The sequence below is a fragment of the Chiloscyllium plagiosum genome, unplaced genomic scaffold, assembly GCF_037043375.1.
Source record: "Chiloscyllium plagiosum isolate Xiang-an unplaced genomic scaffold, Cpla_swu_hap1 HiC_scaffold_18, whole genome shotgun sequence".
Taxonomy (NCBI): Eukaryota; Metazoa; Chordata; class Chondrichthyes; order Orectolobiformes; family Hemiscylliidae; genus Chiloscyllium; species Chiloscyllium plagiosum.
Genome location: NW_028270156.1, coordinates 763,465 through 781,577, shown reverse-complemented (window position 1 = coordinate 781,577; position 18,113 = coordinate 763,465). Strand labels below are relative to the sequence as shown.

Here is an 18,113-nt window from a genome sequence, read left to right as displayed (position 1 = left end):
ATTTATGCCAGTCAGTGTAATTTCATCACACCATGGCATCAAACAGTTTCACAGCCAGTCTGAAGGTAATAACATGGGGCTTTTCAATCTGATAGTCACAAAGCAAGGCTGAAGTTGAAGCTACAATTTAATGGCTCCACTTTATGTTTCTTTACAAAAGTGGCTACTTCAAAATTGTAAACAAAGCAATCATAATTAATGTGTCAACCAATTATGCTTATATGGTACATTGTGGATTAAAGTTACACATAGGGACTTTAGCCTGTGTACAAGAAGGAAGTTTATTGACTGGTTGGTCAGTGTACATGGAACCAGCAAGAAAGTCCCTCGTGTAACAATGTGACTTTGTTTGCCTTTGGAGAGTTTTATGACTGGATAGAATAAACATTGAAGAGCATTATTCTGTGTTCAGTTAGAAGACACAGGATTTTTTGCTTAGGGAAAAACTCATCAGTTGGAAAAATTTTGGTTTCAGTTTGCAGAAGTCCTGGTTGAATTTAGATGTAAAAACACAGCTCCTTCTGAAAAAAAGAAGTTAGTTCAGAACAATTTAAGAATAGGCGCTAAAAACAGAGAATGCTGGAGAAACTCAATGGGTCTGGCAGAACCTGTGAAGAGAGAAGCAAATTTTTCATTGCACTACCAACTGAGTAATGCTGACACGGACAGCTTTTACTCTCTGCAAACCCCAGACTATAAAAAAGAAGGTTGTTAAAAGGCATGTCTGCCAACTCTCCAGCAGGGTGTGTAATATACCTTATCACTGGTTCTGTTGTCAATTGGCAGTGGTCAGATTTGAGTCTGCATCAGTGATGCACCAGCACTTCTCTCAACACATACTCACTTGGGAGAAAGTGAAGACTGCAGATCAGAGTCAAAAAGTGTGGTGCTGGAAAAGCACAGCAGGTCAGGCAGCATCCAAGGAGCAGGAGAGTCAACATTTCGGGTGTAAGCCCTTCATCAGGAATGTGGTGGTGGTGGTGGTGGTGGGGCGGACGCGGGGAAGAGGGCTGAGAGATAAATAGAAGGGTGAGGGTGGACGGAAGGTAGTATTGGTAACACTATTTGTCTTTCCTTAAACCCATTTGCATGGCAAATATCTCTGGCACTTTCATTTAAAATGTTTCAATAATATTCTTCAAGTGCAATTTATGCTGCATCAATTTCTAGTAAACATACCCTCAGTGTAATTAGTTACTTTCATAACCCTCCCACCAACAATGAAATCCAAACCTGAATACCAAGGGAGTAGGAAATTCTGGCTATATTATGCAACATAAATATCAGGACCACAGCCAAGTAATGTTTAATTAGCCCTATTCAGTTCCCTCCATCCCCTGGTCCCATCCGTTGTACATAAGTGTTCACTCGGTGCATTGTTTCTATTAATTTGAAGTGTCCTGTTAACTATGGTTCAACATTGAGGACTTTATTTCCAAGGCAAACAGTGTGGTTTGCAGTCTGACTTTGGTGGTGATGATGCTTTTCCTTTGAGCATTTTTATTGGTTCACCCACTGAGTAAGCCCTTTCTTCCTTAGATTCATCCGACATGGCTTTTGTACAAAACTTTTCTATACAACAGATTTAGTCCTCTCTCATTTTCCTGAAAACACTGTCTCTGCTGCTAAGCAAAGTCCCACAGGTACCAATTGACATTCCATATCTCAGCCCTCACTATGACAGTTGAGATGTTATTTGGCTTTGTGGGCATCATAGTCAAATCCGACTCTGTTACAAGGAGAGACTCCCAGAAAAAAACCTTCAGTTGCAGGATTCTAGTTGAGCTCACCTCACTAACCTAAGAATGCATTTTTCAAAAAGTAGTTTGGTAGTACAGGACTTGAGCTTTGCTGAAAAAAAGACAGTTTATTAAATGTTTTCATCTTGTCAGAACACTTACAAAAAAATGCCAATATAAAGGAGATGACATATTTTTGTTCGGCATAGACATTTGAGGCTCTACAAATATCTCCATCCTCAATGACGGGAAAGCTTAGTGCAAAAGGTAATGCTGAAGCATTCACAACAATCTTCAGATGGAAGAGGTCATCAGCTCTCAAGCAGCACCTGCTCAGCAATAACCTGCTCAGTGACGCCCAGTTTGGATTCCCCCAGGGTCACTCAGCTCCTGACCTCATTACAGTTTTGGTTCAAACACGGACAAAAGAGCTGAATTCCAGAGGGGAGGACAGAGTGACAGCCCTTGACATCAAGGTCTCATTTAAAAGAATGTGACATCGAGGACCCCTGGCAAAACTGGAATCAATGGGTATCAGAGGAAATCTTGCCATTGGTTGGAGTCACACCTGGCAGATCGGAAGATGGTTGTGGTTATTGGAGGTCAGTCATTTCAGCTGAGAGGTGCCAAGCAACATTTGTGTCAGCCATGTGCTTGGCAACGATCATCTCCAATAGGAGACAATCTAAACACTGCACCCTCGGAATTCAACGCTCTTTCCATGTTTGTTAAATTCCCCATTATCAATAACCTGGGAGTTATCACTGAGCAGGTGCAGAGGAGTCTATCCAATCCATCTTCCTGAGCAATGTTAAACCCTTCTAGTGACTGAATTTCCTCATCACTCACCATGTTCTGGGTAATACCTGCCTCCTTGTTAAAGATAAATATGAAGTATTTGTTTAAGATTTCAGCAATGTAACAATGTGGGGAGATGTTGTGTAATGGTTATGTCACTGGACCAGTAATCTGAGACTGTCAGCTATTGCTCTGGGCAGATGGGTTTGAATCCCACCACAGAGCTAATTTGAATTCAATTAAAAGTTAGCCTCATGGCAACCATAGTAGATTGCCATAAAAATCCATCTGGCTCACGAATGTCCTTTAGAGAAGGAAATCTTCAGCTGGTCTGACCTACTGGTGATTCCAGCAATAGGATGGATTTTGAAATGGTTGAGCAAGCCATTCAGTTCAAAGGCAATTCATGATGGACAACAAATGCTGGCCTCATCAGTGAACCCGTGTCCAATGAAAAAAATAATCCTGTTTTTGGAGTCTTTTGCTATTTCAAAAACTTAGGATTTCCTTTGATGTTCGCTGATCATCTTTTTTCACGTCCCATCACTCACCTAGCACCATACATCCTCACCCTGATCTTACCCACACCTTTTCTCGGAGGGTACCAAAGAGGCTTTGGGATCTTTAAACCGTATTCACCTCCCAGAATTCAGCAGTTATTGCTGTAAGAAGGGAGTGTGGGGTTTCTGGGAAGATTCTTTCCGTGGTTTGCCATATTGAACCTGTTAAGAATGACCCTGCATTGGTCCTGAAAATTTTAGAAAGGTTTTGGATAGCACGGTGGCTCAGTGGTTAGCACTGCTGCCTCCCAGCACCAGGGATCCGAGTTCAATTCCCGCCTCGAGCAACTGTTTGTGTGGAGTTTGCACATTCTCCCCGTGTCTGCGTGGGTTTCCTCCCACGGTCCAAAGATGTGCAGGTTAGGTGGATTGGCCATGCTAAGTTTTCCATAGCGTTAGGTGCATTAGTTAGGGGAATGGGTTGCTCTTTGGAGGGTCGGTGTGGACTTGTTGGGCCAAAGGGCCTGTTTCCTCACTGTAGGGAATCTAATCTAATCTCATGAAATGGGAAACTTGTCTGATTGGAGTTGGATTTAGGGATTCTGACCTAGATCACAACATTTGGACCAAAGACTCAATGAGTATAAAGTGGCAGAGTAGCAATGACATTGGACATGATAACAGGTTATTAACAGCAAACCTATCCATGTGAAATTCATTAACTTTATAATTCATCCAAGTGGATCTGGATTGGGCACTGGCAATGTGTGTCATGGGGGAGTTCCTCACAGGTAACCCTATAATGTCACACCCACCCAACAGGTTCTGAGGGAGCGTATGTTTATTCTGTTTTGATCGTTATGGATGCTGCTGCCAGACCTGTTTAGTGTTTCCCACATTTTCTGTTTTGATTATCTTAATGGTTAAAGCTGGACAAATATCAAGACAATTACCATTGTCCTATGTCGGTTGTAACTGGCGAAGATCCAGCATTATTCTAGACAGTGTTAACTCTTTAAGAGTCGCAGAAGCTTGCTGCCCTTGGAGTTAATGCTGTGTGCTTCAAAAAGCTGACCTCTGGGGTTTCCTCAGCAACATCTTTTATAAACTCTAAATACCATAGTCTCAGACAGCCAACTGATTAAATATAAGTTGTTCCATTAGCCCTGTGACTAATACACTCTGACCCCTCAATGTGTCAGCTGTCTTTCAGCTGGTACCAAGCTCAGAGCTAAATGTTTGTGAGATCACAGCCCATCACAGGGACTTGAGCACAATGTCCAGTCTAATACTCCATATAGCACAGAGAGAGTACCGTTCTATGGGGAGGAGCTGCCTTTTTGGATGAGATGTTATTCCAAGACCTGACTGACCTGTCAGGATTCAGGGACATTACTATTGGTGGCCTGTCAAGAGGTGTTCTTTAATCAACATCACAAAAAAAGCAAATGTCTGGTTATTATTAGATTTGTGGGATCTTGCTATGCAAGGGGGGATTATGCTTTAACTTCATTACTTTTAAAGCACATGGAAACATATTATCTAAATGCAAGTCTTTATAAGTGGAATTGCTTGCAAAAGTACCAAATTATCAACTGTTTGATAGAGATTGCAATGTGTATATACTTTTTTTTCTACAAACTGGTGTGAATCATTTAGCAACAGGGTCCTCGTGCAAAAATGATCTTAGTGGATTCTTTCAAGGTATAATTACCTCCTTCTGTGTGACTGTGCCTTTGAAATTATAAATATCATTGCCATTTTAAGATGGAAAACTGATTGAACTGCCCAAGCCATATTCCCTGTGTAATAAACAGAAATAGATCCGATAAGCTGCACCAAATTGCACTTTCCGCTTTGCAGCACCCAGACCTGTTTGTCACTTACATTATGCAAATTATATCAGTACGAAACATTTTTTTGTAATTGATTATTCTGTCCATGCTAGAACAATGAAGTGTCTCCACAGCTACAGTGAAATATCATATAAATTGCATTGTCACTTAATTAGTTAGGAATTTTAAATCATTATTAATTAACATGTTGACTAAGGGAGAGTAATAGCTTTAGTTCCATCGTAATGTGATTTAACCATGCCTGTCTAATCTAAATGTAGCTCAACTCCATATACATGGAACAATAGGCTCATCATGTTCCCAATCATGATCTGTTCTGCATTCTTCACCTTCCTACAGCTGTCCTCAGTCAAATTCTCCCAACTGCACTGCTCCAACAGCATAGAGCTCTTCCCATTTTTTATTCCTGACTGCTTTTATCAAAAAGTTCACTGAAACCACACCTCATTCTAGGCTGCTTTGGTGGATGAACTGGCAGCCTGGACAAACACCATTGGTCACCTCTTTTGGACAAATTCACTGGCATGTGGCTAACTCTCCATTCTTCCTGCACTAACCACAAGCAATCCTCTAGTAATCAATGATGCTCTTCCCCTCAAACAGGTATATCTTTCACTCTGTCTCTATCCTGTCAAATGGCTAGCCAGCAATTGCCATATCCCATGAGTGAATTAAAGAACAGCACTATCTCTAAAAATCTTCTTCAATAAACTTACCCTTGAGCTCACTGACCTGATAAACCAATCATTGGCATTTCTAAACTCCCTTTCCTCTGCAGAATCCTTGACCAGTTCATCTCATTCGAAATCTGCATCCACCTTTCCTTGAACTCTGAACAGATTTCCAATCCACCAAAATCACTGTTGATATTCTCTGTAACTGAGGATACAGGGTTCTATCCCTCTTCATCGTTTTTTACCTTCATGTAGCATATGATCGATCACATCATTCTTGTTCAATATCTATCCTTCACAGTGAGATTACTCTCACTTCGTTCATCACTTGTCGACCCAATAACAAACACAATGTCCCCGACAATATCTTTGTTTTCTACAGATTGGAATAGCTAGTACTCTCCAGAGATCTATCCTTTACTCTCCAACAATTCAGCTCCTCCAGACATCTGCTGCCCATATCCTATTCCTGGCCTGGCACAAGTTGCTAAGCAAATTATTCCCCTAGCTTCCAATGCGTCAAATACAACCATTCTCACTTTCCCCTTAAAATTTCAGTGAGGTTTATCTCCTAACCTCCTACCTGCCCCATTCTCCATAACGTTACCCTCCTTCAGCTTCTTTCCCTCCCCAGCTCAATGATCTCCTGACTCGAGCATCTGTGCATTGCTGGGCACACTGCAGCTGCATTAACTCAAATTGTTTTTGCATTTTATCTTGCACTAAATGACAATGTGACAATTTAACAAAATATCAAATTACTTTCCTCAAGCTGTTTACAAACTTGAAGTTCTAGTTTGAGCAGTTTGACAGTTGGTGCAAAAGAGCATCTCAGCCTTTCAATTAATCTCTTTATTTTACTGACAATAATTCCAAAATTACAGAGAACAAAGCTCATCTTCCCTCACCCATGTGCTCTGAACAAGTTGTGATTGACACTTGGTGTTGAGAGCAGCGATGTCAGTCAGAGAAAACAGAAGTGTACCTCTTTGCACTAAGCCAGTTTTGTATCGAATGCCTAATGTTAAAGATATTTGATTAAATTCATATTTCAGATTCTAGTGAGATTACTAGAACAATCAAATTTTCTATGCAGTGAACCTATGTTTTTGAAGAAAAATGAAGTTGATGCAGCAATTATATATATATTATATATATATATATATATACATATCGCGATTCATGCAGGAACGTTAAACCATTTCACATTTACCTCTCGACAACCAAATATAAAGATGCATCTGCTAGCAGACCATCCATGATGTTGCTCACAGAGAATACAATTGAGCATAACATTTGAAATGTGACCTGCAGCTGAGGGCTCTAGTTAAAATCTCAAACCGATACTCCATTGACATCAATGGAACATCTAACAACCATCGACCTGCACCTACACTCTCTGGAGACTCGGCTGGTTTTGTGGGCAATAACAGAATCTAGCATCATAATTTTAAAACTAACATGAGTTAGCTGGAACTCAAATTGTCAATTAATTAAATGTTTCTAATTGTTCAAATGCTCTAACAGTTAATGTTTGATGCTAAATTTCTGTTTTTCTACAGCATTTATATTACTTGCTTCAAATTCTTAGCTAATTCATTTTTTAAAATTCCAAAACAGATTCAGTTCTTTATACACATTTTCAAAATGCATCAATTTTAATTAAATCTTTTCAGATTGTTGAGGTGAGTAAGAACTAGAATGGAATATACAGCAGCAAACAAAAATACTGACTTCACAATGAAAGTAAACTCAAAATAACTGTTCAATCAATAATGAGATTAGATAGAAATTCCACACCAAGAGAGAGTCCAAACTCATAAACAACTTACCGGAAATTGGTGTGGACTTTAAATGGCAGTGTTCAATTTGTTAATCCAAGAATCTAGTTTCAATTTAGTAGCCTAAAGATGTGCATTCACAAATAGAATCTGGAAAAGAAAAGTTAAATATCACAAGGCTAGGCTATGAGAATAAAACGACTATTTAATCTTTTCTGTGTGTCGCCATATTTGGAAAATTGCGTTGTTTTTATTCATTTAAAAATGACATTGGTTCCCCAGGAGGGTTAGAGTAAGGACGCCAGACTCAAACACAGTGAGTAAAGTTTTGATAAAGTGTTATTTTAAGTGGCACCAGAAGTCAGGTCACATGATGTCGGGTCAGGGGTCAGCAGTAATGAGGGCAGGGAGAGCTGCAGCATGGACCAGGTCCTTGAAGGTGACTTTGAAAGTTTCCTGCTCCTTTCACCTCCACATTCAAACAACCTCTCAACCAGACCCACTGGTAAAATGCAAGTCTCACAGGAAAGGTGGTGAACCAGTTCTGGAGTCATGACTGCTGCCTTTTCATAGCTCCCCCTGGATACTGTGAGACATAGGAACAGAAGTAGTCCACTCAGCTGATAGGTTCCACTCCTCCCTTCGATGAGATCATGTCTGATCTGATAATCCAGAACTCTACTTTCCTGCCTTTTGATTCTCTTAACTCTTGATTCTCGTACTGTTTAAAAGTCTGTCTCTGTCAGCCTTTAATATACTTAATGACCTAGTTCTGACAGTCTGCTGTGGTCAAGAATTCCACAGACTCACTCCCCTCTGAGAGAAGAAATTTACCTCATCCCTGTCTTAAAAGTGCTACCCTTTATTCTGAGATTATGTCATCTTGTCCTAGATTCTCCTACAAGGGGAAACCTCTACATATCTCCCCTGTCAAGTCCCTTGAAAATCTTGTGCATTTCAGTAAGTTTGCTTATCATTCTGCAATCAGTACAGACTCAACCTTTTCTCTTAAAACAGTCCTTCCATATTTGGTATTAGCTGAGTGAACCTTCTCTGGACTGCCTCCAATGCCTGTCCTAAGACAAAAGGTCACAAAACTATTCACAGTGTTCCAGCTGGAGTGTGACTAGTGCCTTGCATAGTTTTAGCAGGACCTCTCTATTGTGATATCCCATTCCCTTTGAAATAAAGGCCAACATTCTATTTGCCTACTTGCTGAAGTAGGAAAACAAGATTTATGTGATTTATCCTTTAAATCTCTCTATGCTGTAGCTTTCTAAAATCTTTTTCCATGTAAATAATATTCAGTCCTATTGTTCTCCCTTCCAAAATGAACAACTTCACATTTCCCTATATTATATTCCATCTACTAAATTCTTGACCACTTGTTTAACTTGTCTATATTTTCTGTAGGAGAAAGTGAGGACTGCAGATGCTGGAGATCAGGGCTGAAAAATGTGTTGCTGGAAAAGCGCAGCAGGTCTTATGCCCGAAATATCATTTCTTCTGCTCCTTGGATGCTGCCTGATCTGCTGCGCTTTTCCAGCAACACATTTTTCAGCTCTATATTTTCTGTAGACTCCTTGTGTCATCCTCACCAGTTGCCTTCCCACCTAATATGGTGTCATCCACAAACTTGGCTTTGGAAAATTAGTTTCCCACCTCCAAGTCATTAATAATGTAAATTATTGTGGCCCAAGCATTGATCCCTGTGGCACACCATTAGTTACAAGTTACCATCCTGAAAATGCACCTACTATCCTAATTTTCTGCTTTCTATCAATGAGCTAATCCTCCATCCATACTCAGATACTTTTTCAAACACCATAGGCTCTTATCTTATTAAGTAACCTAATGTGTGGTACCTTATTAAACACTTCCTGAACATCTAAATGTATTAGTTCCAATGCTTCCCCTGTATCTACCTTGCTTGTTACTTTATTAAGGAATAAATGTGTCAGGCCTGATTTCTCTGTAATGAAGCCGTCTTGACTCTGTTTGATCATATTGTTTATTTCTACATGCTTTGCTACCACATTCTTTATAACATACTCTCAAATTTTCCCATACCGAATGCTAAACTCACTGGCCTTTCATCACCTGGATTTTGTCTCCTTCCCTTTTTAATAAAGATGTCACATCGGCAGTTTTCCAGTCATACAGTCATAGAGTCATAAAGATGTACAGAATGGAAAAAGACCCTTCGGTCCAACCCGTCCATGCCTACCAGATATCCCAACCCAGTCCAGTTCCACCTGCCAACACCCAGCCCACATCCCTCCAAACTCTTCCTATTCATATACCCATCCAAATGCCTTTTAAATGTTGCAATTGTACCAGCCTCCATCACTTCCTCTGGCAGCTCATTCCATACACGTACCACCCTCTGCATGAAAAAAGTTGCCCCTTGAATCTCTTTTATATCTGTCCCCTCTCACCCTAAACCTATGCCCTCTAGTTCTGGAGTCCCCGAGCCCAGGGAAAAGACTTTGTCTATTTATCCTATCCATGCCCCTCATAATTTTGTAAACCTCTATAAGGTCACCCCTCAGCCTCTGACGCTCCGGGGAAACAGCCCCAGCCTGTTCAGCCCTTCTTATAGCGCAAATCCTCCAATCCTGGCAATATCCTTGTAAATCTTTTCTGAACCCTTTCAAGTTTCACAACATCTTTCCGATAGGAAGGAGACCAGAACTGCACGCAATATTCCAAAAGTGGCCTCACCAATGTTCTGTACAGCTGCAACATGACCTCCCAACTCCTGTACTCAATACTCTGACCAATAAAGGAAAGCATACCAAACGCCTTCTTCATTATCCTATCTACCTGTGACTCCACCTTCAAGGAGCTATGAACCTGCACTCCAAGGTCTCTTTGTTCAGCAACACTCCCTAGGATCTTACCATTAAGTGTATAAGTCCTGCTAAGATTTGCTTTTTCAAAATCCAACAACTTGCATTTATCTAAATTAAACTCTGTCTGCTACTCCTCAGCCCATTGGTCCATCTGATCAAGATCCCGTTGTAATCTGAGGTCTACTACACTTCCAATTTTGATGCCATCTGCAAGCTTTCTAACTGTACCATGCAAATTAGATTAGATTACATTACCCCTTACCTAGCATTACGGGCAATTTAGCATGGCCAATTCACCTGACCTGCACATCTTTGGACTGTGGGAGGAAACCGGAGCACCCGGAGGAAATCCATGCAAACACAGGGAGAACGTGCAAACTCCACACAGTCAGTCGCCTGAGGCGGGAATTGAACCCGGATCTCTGGTGCTGTGAGGCAGCAGTGCTAACCACTGTGCCACCGTGCCGCCCACCAATCCTTTGGGACTTTTCCAGAATCTTAGAATCCTGGAAGATTACTGCCAAAGCATCCAATATCTTGGCAGCTAGTTCCTCTAATATGCTTACAATCAGGTCCAGCCACTTTATTGGCCTTTAGCCCAGGATGTGGGTCAGCCACACCCAAATTGCAGCAGTCAGTGTACACAGAGATGCAACTATTTCCAGGCACACCATCACAATTGTCTTGAACTCGAGACATCAGAGTTTCTGATTGACTCAAGATTCAGACTTAAGGGTGGGGTGGGGGAAGGGGGACGTGGGAAAAGAGGGGGTGAGATGATGATAATGATGTTAACAGTGACAATGATAATTATAATGTTAATAACAACTTTACTGATTCTAAAGACTGTGGAAGGAAGTAGAATCAAAGTTTGGAATAATGTAGAGCCAGTGGAGAGAAAACGTTTGGGGGTGGTAGTCTAATAAGGTTCATTAAAATCACGATGATGTAACTGAACACATGACTGTGACTTCAGTCATAGAGGAGATTCCAATTTAGAATGAGTACATGAAGAGGGAGGTCTCAGACCCTACACCAAAGAAACTGCTTGGAACAAATGGAAATAAAGGAATGCTATAGTGCATAAGAAGTTGAAGCACCTTTCTTCGAGCTAAGGAGCAAGCAGCCTCCTTACTAAGACAAGGTATGTCAGGATAGCCACAGCTCAGAGATCCTCCACACCATTATCTCAATGTGCAACTCATAGTATTGGCTTAAAGCAAAAGATAAAGTAACCTTTATAATGAGTTTTATCTAAGGTGTCACTCCAATGCAGTACTGAGAAGTGCTGCACTGTTGGTTGTGCACTTTTGGATGAAGCATTAAACCGAGGCCCTAACCATCCCTCAAAGGGGAACCCCAAATTTACTTACAGGAGAACTTTGAACAATGCTTACGTTCTGCCCAGTATCTGAGCCAATAGTTACCCATCCTTCAATTCAAAAAGAGAAGGTTAGTGACGAAGAAGCAGTGCTCCAAAAGCTTGTGTTTTTAAATAAACCTGTTGGACTATAACCTGGTGGAGAAAGTGAGGTCTGCAGATGCTGGAGATCAGAGCTGGAAATGTGTTGCTGGAAAAGCGCAGCAGGTCAGGCAGCATCCAGGGAACAGGAGAATCGACGTTTTGGGCATAAGCCCTTCTTCAGGATTCCTGAAGAAGGGCTTATGCCCGAAACGTTGATTCTCCTGTTCCCTGGATGCTGCCTGACCTGCTGTGCTTTTCCAGCAACACATTTCCAGGACTATAACCTGGTGTCATGTGACTTCTGACCTTGTCCATCCCAGTCCAACATCAGCAGATCCATATCATCAAAAAAAGAAAGGCCATTATCTCTTTGCTCTTCATGGGTTCTTGCTGTACGTAGGTCAGCTATTGTACTTCCAACAGTAATGACTTTGGGATGAATTTTAATTTTAACAATGTACCATGAGGGGTGGGTGGGAGAGGTTTGAACTCTCAGCAGAACTGTGTGGGAGGGTTGGCGATCCCAGGACAGGGGAAATCCTGAGATCAAAGGCTTGTTGGGGAGAGGAGGGTGGGGATCCTCAAGATCAGAGTCTCAGGGTGTTTTGGAAGCCTCGTCAAAAGTGTATGCACTGATCAGAATGGGGGAGAGGTCACTGATCCTCAGCACTGCACATGCAGCTGGATCCACCAAATTAACAAAAAAAAACATTCCCCCGGGTCTGACTGTCCTGGTCTGGCTTTCCCAGGATTTGGAAAACTGACTGTATTCAGTCAAATATCCAATGGGGAGTATTGCAGAGGGTCAATACCTCATGTTAATATTGAAAGAGCCAATCTGTCTCCTTGGGTAGATTGGTCACCCTTCCATTGACCAATCCCTGTTTAAATCAGAAACATACACTTTGGGGTCAGATTTACAGAAATCTACCTGTCTTACAGGTTTAAACATCTGCACTACCTGTCAAATGTACAGGATGGGCTGCAAAATATTTTGGTATTTTCTGAGAATGGAAGAGGTGCTTTATACATGAAAATCTTTATTTTCTTCCAACACATTCAGCATTTAGCATTGTAAAACCAGCAGCTGTGAATTACTCATCAACCCTTTCTCACTCAATGACCCGTCAGACTGTGTGTCCCATTCTGTCCCCTCCAGTGGTAACACAATGCCAAACCAGAAGCTTAAAGTCAGGACTAACCTTTGAACAGGCTTTTCTTAAAGACAGAACAGTCCATAAACATTTCCTCCTCTATATCACATCCAATAGAGAATCTTGCTAACACTGATGTAGATTGACAGTTCACAATCAGGCCATTCAGTACAAGTGCTCTGTTCCAGTTTTTCTGGTGCACCAAGTCTCCTCATTCCCTCCTCTTCAAACCTGATCTTCAGAACCAGTAGCTTCCCCATTGGATATGTGCCAGCTCCCAACCTTTTCATTTGCACAGTCAGCATGGAACAAAGTAAGCCCTTTCTCATAAATATATTTGTGAGCAAGTTTATTGCCAGTATCACAGAATAAAACTGCTGAATAATAAAGGAAATGTTGCAGAAGCTGTTTTTGAGTGGAATAAGTTATGACTCTGACACGAGGTATCGTGCCTGGCAGGCTTTGATACTTATTAAGGTGAATAATAGCTGTGCAGGTCCTATCCTCCACGTTGAACTATCAAGTAATTAGTTCCAAGAATTGGCTTGTCTGATTCTGCTTTCCTCCCCAAATACAGTTAATGGCAGTTAAGTGGGGCAAGATTAATAGGACTAGTCACTTAATCGGGGAATGCTTTCCCCATTGATTGCTGAGGTGTTTAAATCAATCCTGCTGGGCTTGTTTAATGGGGACAATTTGATAAATGAGAATTTCATTTCTGTTCATGCTTGGAAATTAATAGGTTTTAACTGTTCATTTAAAGCTGGAACAATCCATTGAGCTTGACTACCTTTGGCTTTATTCGGGTCAATTAACATTTTGTTTTGTGTATGACTCAAGTGTCTTTATAAGAGATCAGTGCAGTTCTAAAGTGCCTACCCAAAATTTACCAACTTGTTTTATGTGTGACAATCTGCATTTAGGTAGCACCTTCACCATGAGGAACCATCTAGTGTTGCTACACAATTCGACCTTAAATAGGCTTTACGGCAAGAATTTCGGTAGGTAACAAGAGCTACCATTAGAGAGTAGAAAGGTCATCAACAGTATCATAGAGTCATAAATCTACAGAAAAGGCCCTTTAGCCTGTTAAGTCTGCACAGATCAAAAACAACCACCTAGTCATTCTAATCCACTTCCCAGCGCTTAGTCTATAACTATATATGCCTTGGCATCACAAGTGTTTACTAAATACTTCTTTAAAGTTATGAAGGTTTCTACCTCTGCCAAATAAAAACTGAAAGAACTCAGATGCTGAAAATCAGAAACAAAAACAGAAATTGCTGGAAAAGCTCAACAGGTTGGGCAGCATCTATGGAGAGAAATCAGAGTTAATGTTTCAAGCCCAGTGACCCTTCCTTAGAACTGAAGAGGGCTCAGTGGGCTGAAACATTAACCCTGCTTTCTCTCCACAGATGCTGCCCAACCTGTTGAGCTTTTACAATAATCTCTATTGGTTTCCATCTCTACCATCTTTACAGGGAGGGAGTTCCAGATTCTCACCACCTTCTCGGTGAAAACATTTTTCCTCACACCTTCATCTAAAACTCCTGCCCCTTCCATTGAAGGAAAACACTTCTTCCTGTCTAAGAGGAAGTGAGGACTGCAGATGTTGGAGATTAGAATTGAGAGTGTGGTGCTGGAAATGCACAGTAGGTCAGGACCGGAGGAGCAGGAGAATTGACATTTCGTGCATAAGCTCCTCATTCCTGATGAATGGCTTATGCTCGAAACGTCCACTCTCCTGCTCCTCGGATGCTGCCTGACTGGCTGTGCTTTTCCAGCCCCACACTCTTGACTTTCTTCCTGTCTTCCCTCCCTATGCTCCTCATCATTTTGTACATCATGCTCCCTTTCAATCTCCTCTGCTCTAAAGAAAACAACCTTAGATTGAAACTCTCCAGCTTGGCAACATCCTGGTCAATCTCCTTTGCACCCTCTCCAATGCTATCACATCCCTCCTCCATGATGGATTCCAGAACTGCACACAATACTTTCGCTGTGGACCAACCAATATTTCATACAGTTCCAGCATCACCTCTCTGTTCTTAAACTCTACGCCGCAACTAATAAAGGCAAGTATTCCAAATTCCTTCTTAACCAGCTTATTCACCTGTCATGATATTTAATGAGATCATTATACACGCATCTCTCTGATCCTTGGTGCTTCTTAGGGTCCTATTGTTCCTCATGGATTCCCTTGCCTTGCTTGTCCTGTTCAAGTGCATCACCTCACACTTATCCACCTTGAATTCCATTCGCCACTGATTAGCCCATCTGACTAGCTTGTCTAAGGTTATCTTCCTCACTATATACTGTATTAGATTAGATTAGATTAGTTACAGTGTGGAAACAGGCCTTTCGGCCCAACAAGTCCACACCGACCCGCCGAAGCGTATACCACCCAGACCCATACTCCTACGTTTACCCCTTCACCTAACACTCCGGGCAATTTAGCATGGCCAATTCACCTAACCTGCACATTTTTGAATTGTGGGAGGAAACCGGAGCACCCGGAGGAAACCCACGCAGACACGGGGAGAATGTGCAAACTCTACACAGAGAGTCGCCTGAGGCGGGAGTTGAACCCGGGTCTCTGGCGCTGTGAGGCAGCAGTGCTAACCACTGTGCCACCGTGCCGCCCAACAATTTTTGGATCATCAACAAACTTCCTGATTAACCCTCATATTTTCAAAAACCGAAGTTGCTGGAAAAGCTGAGCACGTGTGGCAGCATCAGAGTTAACATTTTGGGTCCAGCAACCCTTCCTCAGATGCCACAAGAACTGCTGAGCTTTCCCAACAACTTGTTTTGGCTCCTAATTTACAGCATCTGCAGTTCTTTCTTTTTTTTCTCATATATTCACGTCTGAATCATTTATATAAATTACAAATAGCAAAGGCCCCAACACTGACCCTTGTGTGCCCCCACTGGATTCCAATTGTAAACACATCCCTCAACCATCATGTTCTGCTTCCTGCCACATAACCAATTCTAGATCCACCTGGTCACCTCTTTGAAAGATTCAATCAAGTTGATCAGACATGATCTCCCCTTATTAAAACCTTGCTGAGTGTTCTTGATTAATCCCTGCCTTTCCAAGTGTAGATTAATTCTGTCCCCACCACTGAGGTTAGACCAACTGGCCTGTAATCTCCTGTTTATCCATTGCTCCTTCTTGAATTATAGTACATTGGCTGTCTTCCAGGCTCTGGTACCTGCCGTATGCCCCGAGTGAATGTATTTGCAAATGTTCCTGCTATTTCCTCTCTTGTTTCATTCAATAACTCGGGATTTATTTCTTCCGGTCCTGGTGATTGACCTATGGAGTGCCAGACCACACAGAAGCTCAGCTTTGTCTACACTAATTTCTCTCATTGTATCAAAGACCTTCTGCCTGGTTTTCACACCCATATTGTCCCTCTCACTAGTGAACATCAACATAAAGTATTCATTTAGAATGCTCCGTATATTCTCTGTCTCCACCAACAAATTGCTGCCATAGTCCTTAATGGGCCCTACTCTTTCCCTCATTACCCTTATACCCTTAACGTAGCTCTAAAACCAGTTTGGATTTTCCTTTATTTTACCTGCAGTATCCTTCCATAGCCCCTTTCAGCTCTCCCAATCTTATTTTTAGTTTCTTTTTGCAAATTCTACACTCCTCCAGGGGTTTCTGCTGTTTTGAGTCCTCAAGATCTGCCAGAAGTCTCCCTTTGTCTCTAAAGAGAATCTGAATGAGAAAAATCAGCACGTTTACTTAATTGTTGGAGACTGTAACGAAATGCACAAATCTCTAGAATGTTTAATAAATCCCCATCAAATGGTTTTGGATGAGGGTTAGACTGTAAAATAAAGAGGTGGTAAGACGCCTCTCCCCACAGAGGTGAAGAATTAAGGAATAAAATTTATCCAGTCGCCCAAAGAAAGAATCAAAGATAACATTTCAGATTTTATCACTTTTACCGGAACAATCAAACTAAAACAACAAATTAAACATAAATCGAAATTAAATTGAAGAGTTCCAGTCATTTCACTTTGAGGGTTTAGTCACCAAGTTCCAGAATACTGCAGTTTTTCTGAAAGTAGGTTTGCTCAGTTTAGTTTCTGCACAAACCCCTCTCAGCTTCACTCACAGACACAGCCTTTTTGTTATTTTTTCCCCCATGTACATGATGACTTTCCTCTCTTCTTTAGTCTGCTTGGTCCAAAACTGCAGAGCCTGCAATATTTCTCATGGACATCTTTTGTCTATTTTCTGTTTCCCTAGAAACCTGAAGTCACAGCCTGGTTCTCTGAAAATGAAAATCAATGTCCATTCACAGAAGCTGAAGTCTAGGTGTTCTTTTCAGTTAGGAACTGTTCAAAAATAAAAGTTTTGAAGCCTGATTAAATGCATCAAGTAAACATTCACAAGCCACCTGTGCAGGCTCCCCCACATGTCCCTATTGGTTGAGGAAACTATTGAATTAATCACATCTTGGCCAAACCCTATCTGACCACTGAGAAAGATAAAATAGTCTTACAGGGGTTTCAGGCAGGTTCTCGGGAATGATACCAAGGTTTAAAAAGTTAAATTAGAAATAAATATAAAAATTGGCTTCTATTTTAGAAGGAGAGTTGTAATCACCCCTCCACCTCTGTGACATTCTCTCCTGATTAGCAACACCTCAATGCTCAAATTTCTTTCTTTGTTTAAAAACTCTTCATTGTCTCATCCCTACAGACTCCTGCAGTCCAACAACTGCACTCTTCCAAATTTAGCCTCGACTGCATCTCCAATTCTATTTGCTTCACCTTTGCAAGCCTTGTGGGACATTGGGACCAGTTCTGGGGAAAGTGGGATGATTACAAATTGGATGGCCTACACCTGAACAGACTGGAACTAAAGTCCTTGGGGGAGTTTTTGCTACTGCTGTTGGGGAGGTTTTAAACTAATGTGGCAGGGGACTGGGAACCAGAAGAGAAAACAAGTCGGCAGCGAGGTGGAGACTGGAGACTGTAAGAATTATGAAGATAACATTAATAAAGGGAAGAGTAGACAGAGAGCAGGTGAATGCAAAAGAACTGGCAGCCGGAAGTACATACACATTAATGCAAGGAGTATAGTGGGTAAGGCAGATGAACTTAGGGCTTGAATTGGTGCCTGGGAGTATGACGTTATTGCGATCACAGAGACTTGGTTGAAGGAAGGGCATGATTGACAACTAAATGTTCCAGGATATAGATTCTTCAGACAGGACAGGGAGGGAAGTAAAAGAGGGGGTGGAGTTGCATTGCTGGTCAGGGAT

The 18,113-nt window shown here is 41.5% G+C and overlaps 1 protein-coding gene across 6 annotated transcripts in view; it reads right to left on the bottom strand.

Annotated features, from left to right (window-relative positions):
* LOC122557603 (SH3 and multiple ankyrin repeat domains protein 2-like) overlaps positions 1–18,113 on the bottom strand; it is a 1,564,835-nt gene that overhangs the window by 1,359,701 nt on the left and 187,021 nt on the right. For all 6 annotated transcript variants that reach the window (XM_087996234.1, XM_087996235.1, XM_087996236.1 and 3 more), the window contains exon 2: positions 7,400–7,498. The gene's annotated coding sequence lies outside the window, so the exon portion shown is untranslated. The remainder of the gene's footprint in view (positions 1–7,399; positions 7,499–18,113) is intronic.